We start from the raw sequence: 23,924 nt of genomic DNA on the forward strand, positions 1-23,924 counted from the left end.
TATCGAACGCCTTATCAGCATCACAACTAATTACAATAGAGGCATTACTGTTAGTGTGGCAGTAAGAATAGCTGAAATAAGGCCCCTAATATTTTGAGTAGAGTGGCGCCCTTTAACAAATCCAGTCTGAGAAGGAGAGGTGAGTTTCATTAGAATAGGTTGCAGTCTAGAGGCCATAATCTTGGCGTATATTTTTAGATCTTGGTTCAAAAGGGAAATGGGGCGATAGGAGTAGAGCAAGGTAGGGTCCCTGTGTGGTTTGGGAAGGACTATGATACGGGAGGCTGTGAAATCCCTCGAGGGGGTCTTCCCCTGCAGAAATCCATTATAAACATCAGCAAGGTGACCCGGTAGATACGTAGAGAGAAGTTTATAATATTCGGTTCCCAGGCCATCCGGGCCAGGGGATTTGCCATTAGGAAGGGACTTGATAGCAGCGGCTATCTCAGACGGGGTGAACGGTTTGATCAAACGCTCACGGTCTGCAGGTGACAGTTTTGGAATATCAGCCCGCCGAAACATTTGAAGCGCCTCATCAGGATCATTAGGTTCTGAAGAATAAAAATCCTCAAAGTATTTAGCAAAGAGTTGAGTGATTTTATCAGGGTCGGTCACAACCGATTGAGAAGAATCCTGAAGCCGGGTTACAGTATGATATTTAGATTTAGAGTGACGGATAAGATTGCCCAGAAGCTTGCCGGACTTATTGCCCCAGCGGAAAAAAGTATTACGAGTATAATTATAAGAAAGCTGTGCCTTTTCAGTAACCCAGGCATCGTAGAGGGATTTAATCTCTTTATATTTTTTCAGGGTATCTGAACTAAAATGGGTTTTATGGGCAACATACGCCCTGGAAAGATCATCTGTGAGCTGGACAAGTTTAGCTTCGGCCTCTCTCCTGTGTCGCACAACATAGGCAATGATATGCCCTCTCAGAACCGGCTTAGAAGCCCCCCAAAACAAATCAGGGTCATCAAGATATTCATGATTATCATCGACATAATCATTCCATTTCGCAATCAGGAATTGTTTAAACGCTTCAGAAGTGTATCAATAATTAGGAAACCTCCAATTACGGGACACCTGATACGGGGAAGCTAGACAGATATCCATCCAGATGGGGGCATGATCAGAGATCACTATTTGGCCTATGTGGGCACCCTTCAACCTGTGCAAAAACGACACCGGTAAGAACAGGTAATCCAGCCTGGAGAAGGAGTTATGGGGGTGGGAATAAAACGTGAATTGTTGATCAGTCGGATTAAGAAATCTCCAGGCATCCCGCAAACGAAGGTGATCCAACACAGGCAGGGAGGAAAGCCCAACAGGGCGAGAGGAAGGGCCAGACACATCTAGGGAAACGTTGGCTACCACATTAAAGCCACCCCCCAGAATGACATTAGGGGCCAAAATCTCCAGCAGCAGCGAGTACATTTTGGCCAGAAAAGCGGGCTGATCAGAATTAGGGGCGTATAGATTGACAAAAGTAAAAGATTCATTAAACAATTTAACCTTAAGAATAATGTAGCGTCCCTCCGGGTCAGCAATCTCAGACTCAATAACAAAGGGCAACCTTTTAGAGAGGAGAATGGTGGCACCCCTAGATTTCTTAGTATACATAGCGGAGTAACAAGCTCGAAGCCACGGAGCGTTCAGCTCATTTTTAACACGGTCACACCAATGGGTTTCTTGGAGGTAAATAACATCTGGGTGCATTCGTTTGAGATGGGTAAGTACCTTTTTACGCTTAACAGGTGTATTTAAGCCTTCAACATTCCATGATACAATCCGTAAGGAAGAAGGCGCATCACAGCTATTATCAGATTGCACCATAACCACAATAACAACGAGGCCAGGAGGTCACCCGATGCCCCGCTGAGGAAAAGATAAAACAGAAAATGAACCTGGAAATGGCGGCCCAGGAGGGTCCCAGCCAGCCCCCCCAAGTGCCCAGTGGACGAAGTAGAAAATAAAACCGTACATCACCGGTTGTAAAGTGCTATGCTTCTCCCATTTTTTCATTTTTTTTATAAACCGAAACTCGGCACACAATTTTTTGCCTAGAAACACAACAGAGTAACCAAAAAAAATAAGAATAATCGAGAATCAACAAAACAGTGTACAATAACCAATAAAGGTAAACCAGAGGATACATATCCAAATACCAATGGGTCTCAGAGATCTCGAGCCCTAGGGGAGAGGAGCGAGGCAGAGAAGCAGGATGAGAGCGAGAAGGAGAAGGGGGGGAGGCCCCAGGCACCGCCGAACTATCATCCGGAGAAGGAGAAGATCTGGATCCAGCAAGAAGAAATTATTTGGCCGCCATAGGGGTGTCAAAAAAGTAGGCCTGCCCTTCATGGGTAATCCTGAGCTTAGCCGGATAAAGAAGAGCGAATTTCACTCGTTTGTTGTAAAGTTCCGTGCAGATTTCGGAGAACTGGCGTTGTTTGACCGTTACTGCTGCAGAAAAATCTTGGAAAAGTAACAGCTTGTGTTTGTGATAAAAAAGAGCCGTGACCTTTCTATACGCGTCCAGGATCTTGACCTTGTCAGTATAGTTGAGGACCCGAAAAATCACAGCCCTAGGACGAAATGTAGCAGAAACTGGTAGTTGACCGATGCGATGCACTCTCTCGATGACCAATTCACCCTGGGGAAGCACCAGGCCCAAGGACTTTGGAAGCCAAGTCGTCACAAGGTCATGTAGCGCTGTGCCCTTAACCTCCTCAGGCAGGCCAACCAGACGTAAGTTATTGCGTCTACTGCGGTTTTCAAGGTCATCAATACGGTCCTGTAAAGCCGTGAGTAAATGATCCTGTGAGGGGAGGGATGCTGACATGGAGACGTTCCCATCCTCTATGTTGGAGACCCTGGATTCCAGAGAAGTGATCCTCTTTCCCTGAGAGACCAACTCAGCAAGCACGGCATTGATGGAATCAGACAGCTTCTAAAGCTTTGCATCTAGGAGTGGAGATATGACACCAACAAGGTCTTGAGCTGTCAGCGGATCTTTTGTGGAGGCATCGGACATGGAGTGCCCTTCCGCTACAGTAGAACCTGACCCAGAAGGTGGCACCGGTTTGAGGGTCGCTGTAGATTTGTCTCTTGCCTTGCCTTGCCTGATGGATGATTTAGATGGTGGATCCATATATTTTTCCATGTGTAGATAAGGGGCCGTGAGGAACTCACCCCCAAGAGTAGGAAAGAATAGAATAGCACAAGAGGGTATGACACAAAACCACAATCTATTCACAGACCGTTTGGTGGGATGAGATACCCGAGCATATATACATGTACTGATATATCACAGAAACAGTGAGCTTATCACAACAACAGCAGAGAAAAGGAAAATCTGAACACAAACCCCAAAAGAATAGTAAATAAAGAAGCCCAAATCCCGCCTCCCCACCTGACTAGTGCCCACCTTAACCCATAAACTAACTAAGTGGCAAGTCAAAAAGAAAGAAGCGGTCCATGTACAGTCACAGTGATGTAGGGCCTTGTGCTTTTGACGCTGATCGTAGCTCTCCTTCACAGGCGACGCACACCACTTCCAAGTTGGGCCCAAGCCACTCAACCAAACCAGGACCAAAAAAGAAACATAAAAAAGTAAAAAAAAAACTAAAAAAAAAACAAACCCAAACCCAACCCCACCACCCAACCTAACTACAGCCCACCCTAAACCCCTATCTATCTAGATGCAAGGTACAGCAACACACAGGTAGCATAAAGTCCCGTTTGCAGGAGAGTAGTAGGAGTCACAGATCCACTTAATGGCGCAGCACGTGGAGACGGTCTGTATGTAGCAAAGCCCAAGTCCCAAACCCCACCACCCAACCTAACTAAAACCCACCCGTACTCCCATCTAACTAATGCCAGGTCAGAACATAAACAAAAAAAAATAAGGGGCAGCTAGGCCAAACAAAGATGCAAAGTACTTGCCGGACAGCTGGGTAGGCCCACCTCACCGGTCCTCCAATGGCACCGAGGGTCTAGATGTAGGCGCGGATCCCGGTAACTGCTTGCGGCAGCGATGAATCGGAGGCCAGTCAGGAGAAGTAGCCGCACTCAAGGTGTCCGCCCAGTGATCCAGTGATTGACTTCCAGGCCACACAACGTTGAGTGGGGAATGCAGCTCCAAAAGCAAAAAAAATTAACAAATAAAACCTGATTCGCGTACTCAGTAACTAAACCAATAATGTAAGGTAAGTGGTGCTCAAAAAACACCGTTGTAAAATGATGGATGGCTATGGATTTTCAAGCAAGGTGAGGAGCTCAGTTAAAAAGCAGCCATCTCAAGGGCCCGCCTCCCGGAAGTCTCTTGAATTTTGTTTTTGTTAGATTCATGGGGGTATTGCCTTGTTTTTGGGCAAATATGCAAATTATGTGACATAATGACCTGTCATACAGGGCCCCAAGGTACTCAGACATGGCTCCAGCCTGGCTATCAAACAAAGATAGCACAGGTAGGAACTGTCACGGTCAGGACTACTTGCCAAGCCGTGACTGTGTGGAGGGCGTGGGCATGAAGGGGTTAATAGCACCAGGCCTCTGGATTTACTAACTTCACCCCTTAACAAGGCATCAGTTACACCAAATTAACCCCCAAATCCTGCCTGTATCCCCCCAGGTAGTCTGCCACCACTCACGATTTTGATACCGGATTCGTGAGAAATCCGAATTAGAACATTTATCTCTATATATATATCAACCCACCCCGGGCAACCAACACATATATATATATATATATATATATATCCCATAGAACTTAATAACAATACGGTAACGTGTTATCCTCTCTTAGGGTTCGTGGATATCAATACTAGAGCCCAAAGACAGACTTAGATTTTGAATATTTTAATAACAAAAAGACAAAGATTAAACAGTGCCAGAATTACAAAAAACAAGACATACAAAATAAAAATAAAACAGCAAACAGTTCTTAAAAACAATAGGACTTAAACACAGGACCCTCACTCACGAGTGTCACGTTTGCTAGCACCAAAAGCACTCACCGCAGGAGATCTTCAGAATAAGGAATCACCAGGAACTCAGGATGATCCCAACAGTGAGGAAGCCGCTGTGATAGCTGAAGATGGTGGACACTGAGCTGAAGCAGCGAGGTGCAGAAGCAGTAGATATGGGAGCAGCCCAGGATCAGATATACGATGCCAGAAGTCAGACGAGCCAGGGGTCGGATACACAATACGGATAGTCAGCCAAGCCAGAGGTCGGATACACAATGCGGATAGTCAGCCAAGCCAGGGGTCGGATACACGATGCGGATAGTCAGCCAAGCCAGGGTCAGGTACACGATGCAGGTAGAAAGACAAGCCAGGGGTCGGTAACGATGGTCTCAGGCAGAGGTACAAAATCAGCAGGCAAGAGGGTAGTCAGGAAATCCAATGGTCAACCAAATAGTAACAAAGCAAACTTAAACTCAATACGGAGATAAGACCACAACAGGGTGCCTGTGGACAGATCTGCAGGGTTTTTGAATCTGGCGCCACTTAAAGCCACGCCCCCAACAGAGCGTCAGGGGCGTGCCCTAAGACGTCCCTCTGACTCAAGGCTCCAGCCGTGAGAATTGACTGCGCCCCCTGTGGAGACCGGCGAACCGGTAAGTAAACCTCTCTGGGGATTCCTAAGGCAGCGAGCAGCCTTCATTCTGATCGCTGCCAAATCCCCAGACCTGCCTTCCTGCTTCCTGCACCGGCGATCGGGTTGCAAATCGCCAGTGCAGGGAGATCGGGAACTCCGGACCCCACCGCACTTACGTGCTGACGTCCGCCCGCCGGAGACGGAGCCCGAGCTCTCCAGCTCGGGTCTCCGTGACCCGCGAGCGGATAGCCGCACACGAGGACCCGGGACCGCTACCGGACCCGGGACCGCGACCGGACCCGGGACCGCGATCGAGACAACAAGTTTCTCCAATAAGTAGGCCTGTGAGAACTCCTGACTGAGGTAGCGCCAATGCGACGCCCTCTTTACCCCCCTTCCCACAATAAATACACAAACACAAAGTAAATAATATAATGCTTTATTATAGTCAACTATGGAAAAATAAGGCCACGGTGCAGTCCGCTTTACGCCTTCCACACCGTGACACAGATATAAATAACTTTATTCATAGTAAAATGAACTTTATTTGTAAACACATATAACATAGTATATAATATAGCAATGCACGTGCCGCACCACCCGCCTTACTATGACACGTGCAAGCCTTAAAACTAACAATTGTAAACCAAATATAAAGGCTACAAATCGTAACCCTAAATTGTAAACAACCGAACCGGCTGGCACAGGCGTAAAACCATAAAAACGTAGAGACCACCGGCGTCCCCTGCACGGCTGCCATTGTCACGGCTAGGATTCACCAAGGCACAAGCCCAAGGAGTGTCCTGCACTTAGGCCGAGGGCCTGTGCACCACGGGTCAAACCACACCTAAGGTGGTTAACCCTTGCGCTATGCCAGCTTGATAACCAACCGCCAAGAAACAGAAAAAAGAGGGGAGGGAGGGAAAGCTTTCCTGGTCAATCGAAAAAGTGACCTAAACGGGGTGGGCTCCCATATATATAGTGACCCCCACCCCTAAGCACAGTAAGGTGATGCACACCTATCAATCGTCAGCTCAGGGCAGTCAATCAACATTGCCCGCCGGCCCCCATAGCTGACTCAGCAAATTTACTAAAAACAGGAAAACGGGAGGGGGAGAGGGCTGCCTGTCGTCCCCTCAGTCATGCGCCCTTCTTGCTCCATGCTCTCGCCTGGGGCTTTCTTGACTGAGGTAGCGCCAATGCGACGCCCTCTTTACCCCCCTTCCCACAATAAATACACAAACACAAAGTAAATAATATAATGCTTTATTATAGTCAACTATGGAAAAATAAGGCCACGGTGCAGTCCGCTTTACGCCTTCCACACCGTGACACAGATATAAATAACTTTATTCATAGTAAAATGAACTTTATTTGTAAACACATATAACATAGTATATAATATAGCAATGCACGTGCCGCACCACCCGCCTTACTATGACACGTGCAAGCCTTAAAACTAACAATTGTAAACCAAATATAAAGGCTACAAATCGTAACCCTAAATTGTAAACAACCGAACCGGCTGGCACAGGCGTAAAACCATAAAAACGTAGAGACCACCGGCGTCCCCTGCACGGCAGCCATTGTCACGGCTAGGATTCACCAAGGCACAAGCCCAAGGAGTGTCCTGCACTTAGGCCGAGGGCCTGTGCACCACGGGTCAAACCACACCTAAGGTGGTTAACCCTTGCGCTATGCCAGCTTGATAACCAACCGCCAAAGCCAGGGAGTGCGACCACCTTGCACCTCACTGGCCCCCCACCACTGACAACGCATGCCCCAAACCAGACTGGACGTTAAGGAGCCAAATGTCCAGACCAACATCAGACAAATGGGCACCATCTGACCGAAACAAACCCGCAGGGTCCCCTTCCAACTCAACATGCTTAACAATGACACCACCCCGAAAAGAAATAAAACGGGAAATAGTCTTATTGACCTGCTTGCGAGCCCTATCAATCCCCGCGTGAGAGTAAGCCCCACGCCACCGAACCCGGGGAACGATATCAGACCAAACAAAGAACGTCTGCGGATAAGCAGCCCAAAACTGCTGAAAATCAGCCTTCATGGAGGAGATAAGGGACCTGATCGGAACCTGCCCCAAATCATTCCCCCCAACATGCAGCAGCAGAATCCGGGGCACCCCATGTATCGCAACATGGCGCGACAGCTCCCTGGACACCCGGTCCCAACGCAGCCCACGGAAACCAAGCCATCGGACCACCACCTTAGACGGGTCGAAACCGAGCTGTTTTCCCGTGGGACGAACAGCAGCCCTCCGCGCCGCCCGATAAACAAACGAGTGCCCCAACCTAAAAGAAAACAAAACACATAAGAGCACAAGCCGGAAAACAACAACAGAAATCACAACAAATGAGGGCGAACATAAGACCGAAACCTAGACGACTCCCACCGCCCAATCCGCATAATGACGTCCTGGTGAAGCCCCCACCGAGCCGCCTCAGTAGCAGCTCCAATGCGAAAAGAATGGGTACCATAGTCCCGAACCGAAAGGCCGACACCCGCCAAACAGCGACGAAACACCGCTGTAAACTGGTACCTAGACAGAGGGGAACCATCGGCATGCACCAAGAGCGAACCCACGACGTCAGGGCGGATCTCTAGAAAGGCCCGAGCCGCCGAAACAGGACACACAGGGCTACCCGGAATAGCCTGAAGAACGACAAAACGGCCCCTCCCTGACTGGTCCGTCTTGGAACGACCAATCCGAACCCGAACTACACCCTCACCCAACAACAGGTCCGAAAACTGAAGACCACCATGGATCTTCCGATTAGGACTAACAAGCTCACCCATACGGAAAGCACCAAAAAAGGCAAACGAAAAGGCCAAGCGGAACAAAGAAAATTCGTCCCCCGACCGACAAACGGACTCAGCAACCCTGACCAAGTCAATCAAATGAACATATGAGATAGGCCGGCGAGAGTCCCGAACCCGAGCCCCCCGGCAAAAACCCCGTAACGCCTGACGCACCAAGAAACCCTTGGTAAGATCCTGCTCCCCCGACGCCTTAAAATGAAAGGCCAAAGCCGCCATCCTGCGGTCCAAACCAGAAACAGAAATACCCGAAGTAAAAAGATGCCCAATGAACCACAACAAAACCTCACTCTTGGCCTCGGGACCCGCAGGAGAACCCGCCAAACTATAAAATTCCCCCCAGTCAACCCAGACCTTATCATAGAAGTCCCGAGTAGAAGGAACCAATGACCTCAACAAGAGCTGTCCAGCTCCGGCTCTCCCAGCCGCCACATCCACGAGGGAAACTGGACGCCCACCTCGTCTGCCTTCGGAGCCAGCCGAAAAAATCGCTCCCACTGCAAACGAGAAAGAGCATCGGCAACACTGTTATCAACCCCTGGAACATGAACAGCCCTGAAACACACGTTAAGCTGCAAACAACGAAGAACCAAGCGGCGCAAAAGCCGGAGCACCGGAATAGAAGAGGAGGTAAGGGAGTTCACCGCCTGAACCACAGAAAGATTATCACACCAAAAACGGACCTGCTGATTAGCCAACAGGTCCCCCCAGACCTCCACTGCCACCAAAATAGGAAAGAGCTCCAAAAAGGTCAGATTCCTAGTGAGACCGGAGGACACCCAGCCGTCCGGCCAGGACCCCACATACCAGTGACCCCGAAAATACGCCCCGAAACCCACAGCCCCGGACGCATCGGTCCAAAGCTCCAAGTCCTTGTTAGCCACCGGGGACCCCAACCACAAAGATTTCCCATTGAAATCCCGCAAAAACGAATCCCACACCCGTAAGTCCTCCTTCAAACAATGAGTCAACCGGATAAAATGATGAGGAGCACGAACACCGGCCGTGGCCAATGACAACCGGCGCGAAAAAACCCTGCCCATAGGAAGGACCCTACAGGCAAAATTAAGCTTGCCCAACAAAGACTGAACCTGGCGAAGAGTAACCATAGCAAAAACCAAAAAACTCCCCACCAAGAAGCGTAACTCCACAATCTTGGCTTCCGGCAGCCGACACAACATCAGGTCGGAGTCCAACTCAATACCAAGGAAACTCAAAACAGTACAAGGGCCCTCCGTCTTATCAGGGGCCAGAGGTACCCCAAAATCCACAGCCACCTGCTGAACAGAACGCAACAAAAGCAAACACTGCGCAGAATCCGGAGGACCCACACAGAGAAAATCATCCAAGTAGTGAATGATAGAGGGGAGACCCGATACCTCCTTCACCACCCATTCCAAGAATGTGCTGAAAGTTTCAAAATCTGCGCAAGAAATCGAGCAACCCATGGGGAGACAGCGGTCAACGTAAATACCACCCTGCCAGGAACAACCCAAAAGGTGAACACAGTCAGGATGAACCGGGAGTAAACGGAACGCCGACTCAATATCGGTCTTGGCCATCAGCGCCCCTTTGCCAAACGATCGTACCCAATGAACCGCCCTATCAAAGGAGGTATAGGACACAGCACAAATGTCCGGATCAATCCCATCATTAACCGAATGACCCTTTGGAAACGACAAATTATGGATCAAACGGAACTTCCCAGGTTCCTTTTTTGGAACCACCCCCAAAGGAGATATCCGCAAACCCGGCAAGGGAGAAACCGCAAACGGGCCAGACATACGTCCCAAGCTGACCTCCCTACCCAGCTTATCAGAAACCACCTGCGGATTAGCCAAGGCAGACTTCAAGTTCCGGGAACAAACCACCGCATCCCCATCCCGAAAAGGAATACGGAAACCCTCACGAAAACCGTCGGCCAGCAAAGCAGCAGCCCTATCAGGATACCTAGTCAGCCAGGGCAGCATCATCTCCAGCCGTATGGGTGTCTCCCCTCTTGGAACCCCCAGCGGGCTTACCACCCTTGTGACGCTTGGAACACTTAGACAGCGGGTGGGACCCATTGCAATTGGAACACTCATGCTTGAAGCGGCAGAGGGAGCCCCACTTGCACTGCCCCTCGTTATACTTCCAACAATACCCTTTTTGCATCCCAGCCGACGACCCCGAGGCAGCGGAGGCGCCGGCTGAGCCAGGAAAGGGCTGAGAATGAGGACGACCTGGAGCCATAACGCGCAACCACGACGCAATGTCCTTATGATCCCACCGAAGCCCAGGCCGACAAGCCATCCGCTGACGAAACTGCTCGTCATAACGGAGCCAAGACTGCCCCCCAAAAGTACGATACGCCTCCCCAATACTGTCCAAATAACAAAAGAGACCCGAACAATGTTCAGGAGCCTTCTGACCAATAACGCTCGCCAGGATAGCATACGCCTGAAGCCAATTTGTAAAAGTACGGGGAATAAGCCGATACCTCCTCTTCTCCTCATCCTCCTTTTTAGTAACTTCCCCTTTAGAGGGCCGATACAAGTTAAACTTTTCCAAAGGGAGAAAGGAGAAGATCTCCACGTATTCCCCTTTCCAGATCTTCTCCCGAACCTCCTGCTTAAGGTGAGTACCCAAAGGGGCCTCAAAGCACACATAAACTTCGCCCCAAGCCACCCGGCGGGGGCCCACCCGGCAGGGCCCCAGGAAATAGAGACAGGCCACCCGGCGCAGAGACCGCGGGCTGATACAACCCCCACGCCCCCACAGGAGCAGCCACAGAAACCTGGCGTCTGCACTTATCCAATAATTCCCCAAAGCCCGCTAACAGCTGCGACAAAACCGGAGCAGAATCCTGAAACCCGCCAGGAGCACCCCCAGCAGCCCCAGAAGAAACCCCAGCACCCCCAACAGCACCCCCAACAGACTGCAGAGAACAAGGAATAGAAGAAAAAAGGGAAGGGGAAACATGCTCACCTGCGGCCGAAGTGCCGTGCAAGGTAGGCGCAACAGGTGTAGCCTCAGCAACGGGTGCAGGTGAAAAACCCTGTCGCAATAGAGCAGGTGTACCCAAAGCATCAAAAGCCTCAGCTCCCAGAACAGAAGTTGAGAGTTCCGCCACTAGATGGCGCTCACACGACCCTGCGCGCGTCAAGGAGGATGCAGCAAGGAACGGAAGTGCCTGTCTGGAGCTGGAAACCACGCTCCCGGCGACGGCAGACCCCGACGACGACGATGGCGCCCGGGCGCTCGTACCGGGGCGTGACTCGCTCACCTCCGGAAGAAGGACAGCAGCCGGACCTCTCCTCCCGCTGCGACGAACAGCAGGCTCAGCAACCGACTCCGGAACCACCGCAGCTGCACCGGAACCTCTTGGATCGCCGTCATGGTCAGAAACGGAGCTCCTGGACCGCTCCAAAGGATCCGGACGAGCAGGTGAGTGGCGCGGCCTCGCAGAACGCCGAGACCGAGTAGGCCTCGGGTTCCTTCTTTTCGCAGGGCCCGGCGGGGCGCAAGGCCGAGAAACAGCCGCCCGCCCCCTCCGACCGCCGGGAGGCTCGGGACTGAGACGCACAGGCGGCCTGGAGACACGCGGACGGGCCGAGGAGACACCAGCCGGCGGGTCAGCGGAAGCAGCAGGGTCAACAGCAGCAGCAGGGGCAGCAGCAGCAGGATCCCCACGACCAGGAGCCTCAGCCAGGACACCGGAGAGGCGCTCCCGAAGCCACTCATCGCTGGAACCCCCGGACAGGGACCACAGGTCCTGAAGCAAGGCGTCCACGCTGGGAACAGCCATTGCACAAACAGGTAAGCAGAGTATGGAAAGCCTACAACACCTGGAATTACCAGGTGGCCTAAATAGGTAACGAAAGCTTTCCTGGTCAATCGAAAAAGTGACCTAAACGGGGTGGGCTCCCATATATATAGTGACCCCCACCCCTAAGCACAGTAAGGTGATGCACACCTATCAATCGTCAGCTCAGGGCCGTCAATCAACATTGCCCGCCGGCCCCCATAGCTGACTCAGCAAATTTACTAAAAACAGGAAACTGTCGTCCCCTCAGTCATGCGCCCTTCTTGCTCCATGCTCTCTCCTGGGGCTTTCTTTAAGTCCAGATGGTTTCTTACGATGTTGCTCCGATCAGAGTATATCATGGAGTTCTGCTTTGAGGTCGTTGCATTCTCCCTAAATCAGACTCTTTTGCAAGAAAACGCCCCTCTGACCACATGTCCAATTATATGACACCTTTTCCAAGAATTGGTTCCCATCTTTGATGTGCCAATAAGTTATGGTGGGGTAAAGGTGATGGAAACCCCTCCACTTAAGCTAGGAATGGAATTCCTATAACTCAGAGTCCTTATCTGTGAGGCCATGAATCACCACAGGGGTCCTTTGGGAAGATGACACCTCTTGCCAGAACAGATACAGAGGGCATGCACAAAGAAACACATTTAAATCAGCCTCAGATTAACTCATTGAATGCTTAAACAAAGAAACTAACCACCTCTGCTTGGTTACCCTTCCATGCATCCACTACTTTATATGAGTTAATCATGACACCTCCCCCTTTAAGATGGTGGACAGAGGAGGTCAGCACACGCTGATCTACTATGTCTGCCTAAATTCTAGTCTCCCTCTGACAAGACAAACTGTCAGCATTCCCATAGAAGCTGACTTGTCACACCGCCCAGTAAAACTATACTGCTGTAGCACTGGACTCCATATGGACAACAGTCTAGGCTTCCCATCTACTCTATCTGCCTGAATAGAAGGGTTGTAATAGATTATAACAGTGAAGTCACCCTCCTCCTTATTGCCAGACTTTACAGCTTTAGGGGTCTTAGGCACAATGGAGAAATCACCCCCTTCCAGCTTCTTAACCTCCAGCACTTTAAGAGTTAAATGAAGCCTTTCCTCTGGAGCATGAAAACTGCGTTTTGGCTGTTGACTCACAGAAACATCACATTCCATATATCCCTTGTTTTCCCTTTGAGAAAATTGATTAACAGGAATATCCGCAGACACCCCTCTATCATGCATTCTTTCTCCTGCATCCAGATCTAAGTACTCGGGTGCTGTAGACACAGTTGGGCACACATCCCCAGTCCCCTTTAGTTTTCCAGGGATAATACCTTCAGGGCATCCAACTTCTGAAGACACGTTGGCAGAAGTATCCCCAGCATCCCCGAATCCCTTGGCTACCTGATCACCCATAGTAACACTATGCTTTTCCGTATCAGGGGGCATTGAACCAGAAGAGCCACTACAGACTCCCTGTTCCTGAAACAGGTCAAACCACACTTTTCCCCTAGAGCTTGCTCACTAGGTCTGGTCCCTTGGTGCACATCCCCCTTCATCTCTTCAGGAGACAGGATCCTGGGTGCTGATTCAGACAGGCATACCTCTACCTTCCGGGCTCCCTCCCAGCTACCCACTACTCCCAAAGTTTCAGACAGTACCTTAGGTTGGACAGGGCCCTCTACCAGCCCTTCAGGTTTGCAGGTTTCCTCAACTGGTGCATACTGGCAAACAAGTCGACCCGGATCCTTTCCCAGTAAAACATTAACAGGAATATCCTCGGATATCCCCACCTCCCGCAAACCCTTGTCCACACCACAATCAAGGTACACACGTGCCACTGGCACTGCAGGGTGCACCCCGCCAATTCCTTGGATGGACATGGTCTTCCCAGAGATACGATCCTCCAATTTTACCATCTCGGGTCTCACCAGAGTGCAGGAAGCTCCAGTGTCCAGAAGTCCCATAGTCACATGGTCCCCAACTGTTACACACTGCAAGTTGTCTCCTTGTGCCTCCTTTGGTCTAGCCACAAACAAAACAGGTGCAGCTCCCCCAGCTGTACCTCCATTTCCATTTGGCCATGGATATGTCCTCTTAGAAGGGCAGGTGATACTGAAGTGCCCAATCTGGTTACACCTATAACACCGGCGGGTATCCCCCTGGCCCGATGTGGCCCCTGCTCTCTCGGCTATGAAAGGTATGGGTGATGGTCTCCATGCTGGCGTAGGAGTTGGTGGCTGGTAGGCTGCTCTTTTCCAGCTTGATTGTCCCTCTGGTGCTTGTACCCGCTTGGTTGTTGGAGTACGGTTGTTGGCATAATCCTTAGCCATCTCTGCCGCCTCTGTTTCTCTTTCCCAAGCCTTGTACTGCAGAATCAGTTTGAGCCTTAGCTGGGGATCCACATCCTGCACATCTTTTAGTGCCAATTGTATCGCATAGTCCATTTCACTCAAGGAGTTAAATTTATCAACCAACAGTCCTTGATCCTCCAAAACCACATCTGCTCCAATGGTCTGCTCTGCACAGAGTTTATCATCAGGAGATCCAAAATCAGCTCCTCTTTGCTTTTGCCAAAAATTGGTATATTTCTTTCTTGGCAAACCAGCTCCAGAGATTCTTTGGGCTGTTGTCGATATGCCTCCATAATGCAGTATGGTAGAGAAAAACAAAAGGGAGAGCAACAAACTGTTTTGCACTGTATGTCTGTAATTAGGCACTGAGTAATGTCTTTGGGAAATTACACAAAACCCATGTAATTTCTTCTAGTACTAAAATCACCAAACCGGGCAATACAAATAGCACTAAAAAACTCTAGATATCCCACCGCTGCCACCAAGTTTGTCACGGTCAGGACTACTTGCCAAGCCGTGACTGTGTGGAGGGCGTGGGCATGAAGGGGTTAATAGCACCAGGCCTCTGGATTTACTAACTTCACCCCTTAACAAGGCATCAGTTACACCAAATTAACCCCCAAATCCTGCCTGTATCCCCCCAGGTAGTCTGCCACCACTCACGATTTTGATACCGGATTCGTGAGAAATCCGAATTAGAACATTTATCTCTATATATATATCAACCCACCCCGGGCAACCAACATATATATATATATATATATATATATCCCATAGAACTTAATAACAATACGGTAACGTGTTATCCTCTCTTAGGGTTCGTGGATATCAATACTAGAGCCCAAAGACAGACTTAGATTTTGAATATTTTAATAACAAAAAGACAAAGATTAAACAGTGCCAGAATTACAAAAAACAAGACATACAAAATAAAAATAAAACAGCAAACAGTTCTTAAAAACAATAGGACTTAAACACAGGACCCTCACTCACGAGTTTCTCCAATAAGTAGGCCTGTGGGAACTCCTTAAGTCCAGATGGTTTCTTACGATGCTGTTCCGATCAGAGTATATCATGGAGTTCTGCTTTGAGGTTGTTGCATTCTAAGGCTAGGTTTCCACTTGGTTTTTTTATGCTAAAAACGCCCATAAAAACGCCAATAGCGCCACCTGGCGTTTTTTTTGTGGAAAAACGCAGCAGCCAGATGTTAGCTGTTTTTCAATAGGAAATCGCAAAATGCCATTTCCACTTGGCGTTTTTCTGTCTGGCGTTTTTTCAGTCCTCTTTGGCGTTTTTCTGCTTTTTTGGGCTCTGTGGCAGTTTTTCAAAATCGCAGCATGTTCACACTCTGGCGTTTTTTCAAGGAAATCTTGGCGTTTTTCTCCAATAGAAGTCTATGGGAGAGAAAAAACGCCATGAAAAAGCCATGTGGGTTTATTGCCTTGGCGTTTTTTATGGCGTTTTTTCCACAGTTACAATGCAGAGGATGGACCCAGTATCTGTGTGTCCTACGAGAAATAGGCTGAAAACAAACAGTTTCACACAAAACAAAGTCCTGGACTGGTTCATATTGAATTCTACACCATTTGGAACAAACATGCCATTACAAACAAACATACCCGACGCATCAACTGGATCCTGCGTGCCAAAAGCAACAGCAAACAATTTGCACCATCATTTGGGGCCAATCTTCCTAGAGGAGCAGACATTCGGAATAAAGCATGCCTTACAAACCACAGAAAAGAGACAAAGGGGTCTACCAGGTAAATGACATCGGGGGCAGATACTTGCCATTTATCCTAATCCCTTTTAGCTGGGTGAAACTGCTAACTTGTAAAGGCTGGAAAAACTGCCTAAGGTCAAAAAAAGCAATTTCCACAGAAAGGCTAAAACGCCAGAAAAAACTCCAGAAAAAAACGCCAAAACGCAGGAAAATGCAGTGGCAGTTTTCTTGGCGTTTTTCATCAAGAAAAAAAACGCAGGACAAAAACCCAAGTGGAAACCTAGCCTAAATCAGACTCTTTTGCAAGAAAACGCCCCTCTGACCACATGTCCAATTATATGACACGTTTTCCAAGCATTGGTTCCCATCTTTGATGTGCCAATAAATTATGGTGGGGTAAAGGTGATGGAAACCCCTCCACTTAAGCTAGGAATGGAATTCCTATAACTCAGAGTCCTTATCTGTGAGGCCATGAATCACCACAGGGGTCCTTTGGGAAGATGACACCTCTCGCCAGAACAGATACAGAGGGCATGCACAAAGAAACACATTTAAATCAGCCTCAGATTAACTCATTGAATGTTTAAACAAAGAAACTACCCACCTCTGCTTGGTTACCCTTCCATGCATCCACTACATTATATGAGTTCATCATGACAGGAACTCCATTGTTTAAATAATCCCCTTAATAGGATTGCTGCAAGGGGAATTAAAGGTTGGGTTATATACACGTATCTGTTTATCTATGTTAATGCTTTCTGTGGATATATGAGGCTATGTTTTACAACAATAAAATGTTCATTCTTGTTGTACTCAATTGAAGGTCTGTCACTTTAATCTGAGAGGTAATATATAAGGCAATTGAACTCATTTTAAATAATCCTCGGAGGTCAAATGCAACAAAGACCTCTGGATAGAATCTCCAATCAACCACGTCAAAGATATTTTCCGCGTGGAGGTCCAACAGTATAAATGTTGTCAAAGCTTATTTTAACCCATGGTCTTATATCTATTTAATACCATTCCTTTTAATTTACCTATCGAGCTTTTAAATGAAATTTCCAGGATCTTTATGTTAGATACATGGGCTTCTTAGAAGCAATACTAGTTGGAGCAGTTTTCGCTACCCTGATATCCACAGACTACATGAAGCTTCCCTTTTCACTCTTTTTTTTTGCTGGTGATGTAAAAATGACATCAAACCCTGGGTGGTACCTCTGTTAAACATAAACACTAGAAAAATAACAAATCAATTCTCTTTGTATTGGACTAATCCATATGCCCTTAACAGATAACCAAATTAACTTTATGATTAGGAGCATATTGAACAAGTAAGAAAAGGGATGGCATGCAAATACATTATCACCATATCTACACACCTAGCAGACCTGAATTTTTATTTTTTTTTACATAGAACTAACACGATTGAAACACTGCAGTCTACTCTCTATAGCAGGTCTTTATGAAAAATAACATTGCCTTAACTTTCTCTGCATGATACATTTTTACATTGCTAACTAAGAATACTATAAATTATATAGATTTAAAAATATTTGAAACATAACCCAGTTTTACCACATTCTTTATTAGATTTTATATTATTTTATTTGTAAGCACTATGATTCCAAATTAATTAGCAAAATCAAACACTTTTAAACAGTTACTGAGACAATATTAAGATTGCTTCAATTACTTAATGAGAGAGGGACATACGTAAAACATTCCTCACAGACCGATGGTTTCAGTCCTGGTCCGAGACTAGGAAAGTCATTCACTCTGTTAATCTTCTAATTCACTCTAGTGAGCTCTGCAACACAAAGAGACTTCGACATCCATGGAAGATAACAGTGGTGGGTGATTGTAGGATCCTTTCCATGGTAAAGAAAAACCCCTTCACATCATCCAGCCAAGTGAAGATCATTGCATGTCTATCAAGAGAAGACTTCACAAGTGCAAATACAGAGAGTTCACCACAGGGTGCAAATTGTTCATAAGCCCCAATAATGGATTAAACTTTGCCAAAAATACATCTAAACAAGCCAGCCCAGTTTTGCAACAGCATTCTTTGGACAGATGAAACTAAGATCAATCTGTACCAAAATGATGGGAAGAAAAAACTATGGAAAAGGCTTGGAACAGCTCATGATCTGAAGCATACCATATCATATGTAAAACACGGCATGGGCATGCATGGCTTCCAATGGCACTGGGTCACTACTGTTTTTTGATGATGTGACAGAAGAGAGAAGCAGCCGGTGTGTAGGGATATATATTCTGCTCAGATTCAGCCTAATTCAGCAAAATTGATTGGACTGAGCTTCACTTTACAGATGGACAATGACCCAAAACATACTGTGAAAGCAACCCAGGAGTTGTTTAAGACAAAGAAGTGGAATTGTCTGCAATGTCCGTGTCAATCACCTGATCTCAATACGATTGAGCAAGCGTTTCACTTGTTGAAGACAATACTTAAGGCAAAACAAACAACTGAAGACAGCTGCAGTAAAGCCCTGGCAAAGCATCACAAAGGAGGAAACCCATAGTTCTGTGATGTCCATGGCTTTCAGACTTCTTGCAGTCATTGCGTGCAAAGGATTCTTGACAATGTATTAAACATTTACATTTTATTTATGACTGTATTGCTTTGTCCAATTACATTTGAGCTCCCAAAATAAGGGGACTGAATGAAAATGGTTGCAATTTCTTAATGTTTCATACAATATTTTTGTATATTATTCCCCTGTATGAAAGCTGAAAGTCTTCACTTTAGTCGCATCTCTGTCTTTTTCATCTCAAATCCATTGTGGTGTACAGAGCCAAAAGAATGAAATTTTTTGTCAGTGTCCAAATATTTCCGGACCTAAGTGTAATTAAGGGTTGCATCTTAATCTAGATGTCAGGAGGAAAACAGTGCTTAGTATAATAACATATTTTATCAGATTTTCCACAATTCATTTTGTATTCGGCCATAATTTTTACCCTTTCTCTGCTTAGCATAATTAGTGCACTCTATAATGAAGAAATTATTTTTAATTTGCAGAATCATATCTAAAGTTATTTAGCTTTAATAAGTGTCAACCCTCAAACTTAAGATAGATTGTTAGTATGTAATGTCATTACCCTTCCTAAAATACTTTTTTTTGCTTCTGTCATTTAATTAGATGCATCGTAGCAAGCTATTAGAAGGAGATGTTGACACTCACAACTGGTGAATATTTTACACTCAGTATTCAGTTGCTTCAAGGTTAGAGTTATTTTCAGCTTGTTTTTTTCATTTACTTTTTCACATGTGTATTGTGCAAATTTTGTGAATATAACATTTATTATAATTGCCTATTCCAGCAATATATGAGTTAAAGGGACATTAACATTTCATAACCAAATTTCCCTACCTAATTCCCCCTTGTATCAGAACAAAACACTCCTACATCACAAATGGGAGAAGAGAAGTAAAAAAAAGAGCTACCTGGGCAAAAGAGGTCCATCTACTATCTAGGTTAAGTGATAAAGCATACAAATCCCTCAAAAGACCATCTTTTCCTTGCAGTTATTTATTGGCAAGTGTCAAATTTAATTTTAATAAAGTTAGGCCAATACATACAGTATCTTTTATGTATTTGACATAATACTACATGCCTCCGTGATCACATAATACCCTAACTCATCCTAAGAACCCAACAATGTTGTAAAATTTGCTGATGGTACAAACATTCATGCATGCATGTATTAAAATTAATGTGTAAAATAAAATAATTTATAGTATGTCTAAGTTCTAATCACATTTTATATAATGTTTTTTTGCTTCAAAATAACACAAGTCACATAAACTGTAAAAAACAGAGCAGCTTTTTAGATTTAATTCCATTAGGGCTATTTTACTTAATAAAAACACACACACAATTAAGCATTTTTAAGTGAACTAAAAAATAAGGGTGATGTGCAGTATGGCAATACCAATATGGTGTACAAAGGTACACCCAAGACACACTTCACAATTGCCTCAAAATAACAGAAATATACAAAAAAACTAAAATTGTCTGCACCCCTTGCGATAAGTGACAAATATAAATACTATATGACCTTAAATAAGTACTCCAGAAGGTATTTGGGTAGAATATCCAGGTATAAGCATATGGGGAGAAAAATAAAACTAAACCAAGAATGATCATCAAATCAGCCTCAGTATTCCAGCCTGTATACTCAAACGTTGACACGCAATATTCGCAAGAATGCTTCCTCAGGCGGGTGACGTCCAGCTCTATCATCCTCATACTGTATATCCGCTCTCATGATTCAATAACTAAGTCCATTACACAGTAAGTAGCCCATTATTCATTAACTATAGCGATGCCGTTTTCAACTTTGTTAAAAGGCGCCCCAAGTGGACTGCATTAAAATAGAACAAAAAAACCATACAAAAGGCAAAATGCAAATAAGTATACCCTTAAAAATCCAAATATTATTACCATCTCCAAAGGACAGACAAAATAAGCACTGACAATCCCAACTCAGGAATATATCAGGCTTGATTGATAATACATATATTGAACCTTCACTTGTATTGGAATACAAGAAAGGAAAATCCCACAAAGCAGGCAGTCTCTTATGCCTTTGACGCATACCCTGGCATAGGAAATGCTCTCTGCTCCAAACAGGAAGCGGCCAAGGCGCAAACCATTTGAGACAAGGGGGAGGTTGAATTTTTTTGCACTTATCATCACTCCAACTCCAGATTCAGAATTGTGATGTATTTTATTATATTTATTTAAGCTACCATATTTGCTCGATTATAAGACGAGGTTTTTTCAGAGCAAATGCTCTGAAAAATACCCCTCGTCTTATAATCAAGGTCGTCTTCTAATCAGACCTCAATTAGGTTGCCAGGCTGCTTACCGGTACTTTGGTCGCGAGCAGCGTCTCTTCTTCTAGCAGCAGGAGAACAGGAAGCTAGAAGAGTGTCACATAACTCTGCCTCCCCCCTCCTTCCTCTGGGGGCGGGGCCAGAGAAGTTGCTCGCAGAGCCAGGCCCCTGCAGAAGTCTTCGAGTGAGAGATCTGCAGTTCAGGTAAGGGGGTGGGGGAGGGTTTTTGTGATTAATGTGTGAAGTATGTGTGATTAATGGAATGAATGATTATTTAAATGTTTGAGAATGAGTGTGTGTATGATAGCATGGATGTGTAAGGTGGGTGGTGGTGGTAGCATGGCATAGGGAGGCTGTACTCACACTCCTATCATCCCCAGGTTCCAGCATGTATTGGCTGCCTTGACTTGATAGGAGTGTGATTGTTGTTAGCAGTTATATATACATATACCTCCAGAAATGCCTTTTAACCCCCTATATGCCACTCGGCCCCATGATATGCCTTTTAACCCCCTATATGCCACTCTGGGACAAATATGGGGTATAAGGCATTCCTGGGGGCAGATGTGCATAACTGGGGGGGCAGGTTGGCAAATAAAAGGAAATAAAAAAAATATATATTTTTCTCAATCATAGCTTTTATTAGATATGACAAAATTGTTTACATGCATTAATATTTACTAGTAAAACTTTTTTTCCTATAGGGTAGTCTTATATTCAGGCTTTTTGTTTTTTTCCTAAATTAATATTTAGATTTTGGGGGGTGTCTTATAATCAGGGTCGTCTTATAATCGAGCAAATACGGTATATATTTTATCCTACCCTCCGCTTCTGCCTTCTTTACTGTACTTCACTGTTTCAGAGATATTTCCTGTTATTGGATGGATCAGAAGACATCTCCCACCATAAGGTTGTTTTGTGCCTGCATATTAGAGCAGTGTCTGCTCTGGATATTGTAAAGACTATCTATTATTCCTCTACTATTATATTATTTTGATTTATTGTTTTTTATTGTTTATCTGTGCTTTCTCTGATATATTTATCTTTGAAGACCAAGTGGGAAAGTATTGTATACATTTTACCCAATTTGATGTGTGCTATCCATCAGTGACGGCTGGTGGTTAACTCCAATGGTGGTTCACAATATATAAATTTTGAAAATTAAATGTACATTTACTACTTAATGTACAGGTTAAAATGCATTTCCCTAAATTAACCCTGAAGACCCCATCAACCATAACTGCCCCTAAATTAACCCTAAAGACCCCATCAACCATAACTGCCCCTAAATTAACCCTAAACACCCCATCAACCATAACTGCCCCTAAATTAACCCTAAACACCCCATCAACCCCTTACGTCCCCTAAATTAACCCTAAATGCCCCATCAACCATAACTGCTCCTAAATTAACCCTAAACACCCCATCAACCATAACTGCCCCTAAATTAACCCAAAAGACCTAATTAACCATAACTGCCCCTAAATTAACCCTAAACACCCCATTAACCATAACTGGCCCTAAATTAACCATAAACACCCCATTAACCATAACTGCCTCTAAAGTAACCCCCACCTCCCCTAACTTTCAGCAGCCCTGAATATTAATTTTATACTCACAGTTAGCGTCCACACTGCTCAGCAACTAAGGAAAGGGGCGGGGCCAATCTTTAGAGTGACTGCAGGGATTGCAGTCAGACACTGGAGAGGGCGGGGAGACTCCAGGCTGGGTGGGCAGTTCGCATAGCTTTTACTGTGTGAACAGAGATCAAATGGGCGGCTCAGCCGGCGCTTTAGCAAGCACGGCAGCAATTGATCCAAATAGGTTCTCTTCCTATCGCACATGGGTAAAGGGTTGATCTATATCTCAAGATCCATGTTAAAAATAAGGATTATTGATGCTGCCCTATCCTCTGTGGGGTCAGAGTTTTGCCCAATCGCACGTGATGCTCCCCCTTGATAGACGAGCACACATTGCCGGATCCCCAGGGCAAACCATTGTTCAACCTGGACGATCTCCAACACCCACGTTCAGCAGATTGGTTCCCGACAGACCATGTTACGAAGTACTTCCCTTACGAAAAAATTACTGCAGTTTTTCTGAAGTAATACTGCAGTTTTTTTGACATGAAAAAACTGCAATACTGCACTTTTACTGCAGTATTACTGCACATTTACTGCAGTTTTACTGCATTTGTACTTCACTGTACTGCAGCTTTACTGCAGTTATTTTTGTACGGAAGTACAAATGCAATAAAGCTGCGGTACATTGAAGCACAACTGTAGGTTTGCAATATAAAAAAAAAAGTGCAGTTGGCTGTCAGTCTGCAAACAACTGGATTAAACCACATGCAACAAGTTGCAGTGGAATGCCCACTGCCTACCCTTCCTAGACAGGGCATGTAACACACCAGAGGTTGATCCCAAGATCAGCCAATTCTTGGGAAAAACTAGGATTCTTCCCTCAAGAATTGCCAGGATAAAGTCTTAGTTGTCCTGGGGCCCTTTGAGATGGTGGAAACCTCAGAGGAGACACCTGTTGATCTGATGTCCCTTAGAGGCTGGATCCAGAGGGCAATCTGCCTCATAGGCAACGCCAATACGGCTTTGGCTGCGGGGAGGCGGAGAGCCATTCTCCTCAAGATTGATCCAAAATTGGTGAATATGTCTACCTCTGAGCCAGGCCCTCAGGCAAAGGGCATGTTATTCGGGGACAACTTCATTAAGGAGTTGGGCTCCTTTGTACAGACTTTCA

The sequence above is a fragment of the Sceloporus occidentalis genome, unplaced genomic scaffold (genome assembly GCF_023333645.1).
Source record: "Sceloporus occidentalis isolate IW3139 unplaced genomic scaffold, rSceOcc1.0.p SCAF_33, whole genome shotgun sequence".
Classification (NCBI taxonomy): domain Eukaryota; kingdom Metazoa; phylum Chordata; class Lepidosauria; order Squamata; family Phrynosomatidae; genus Sceloporus; species Sceloporus occidentalis.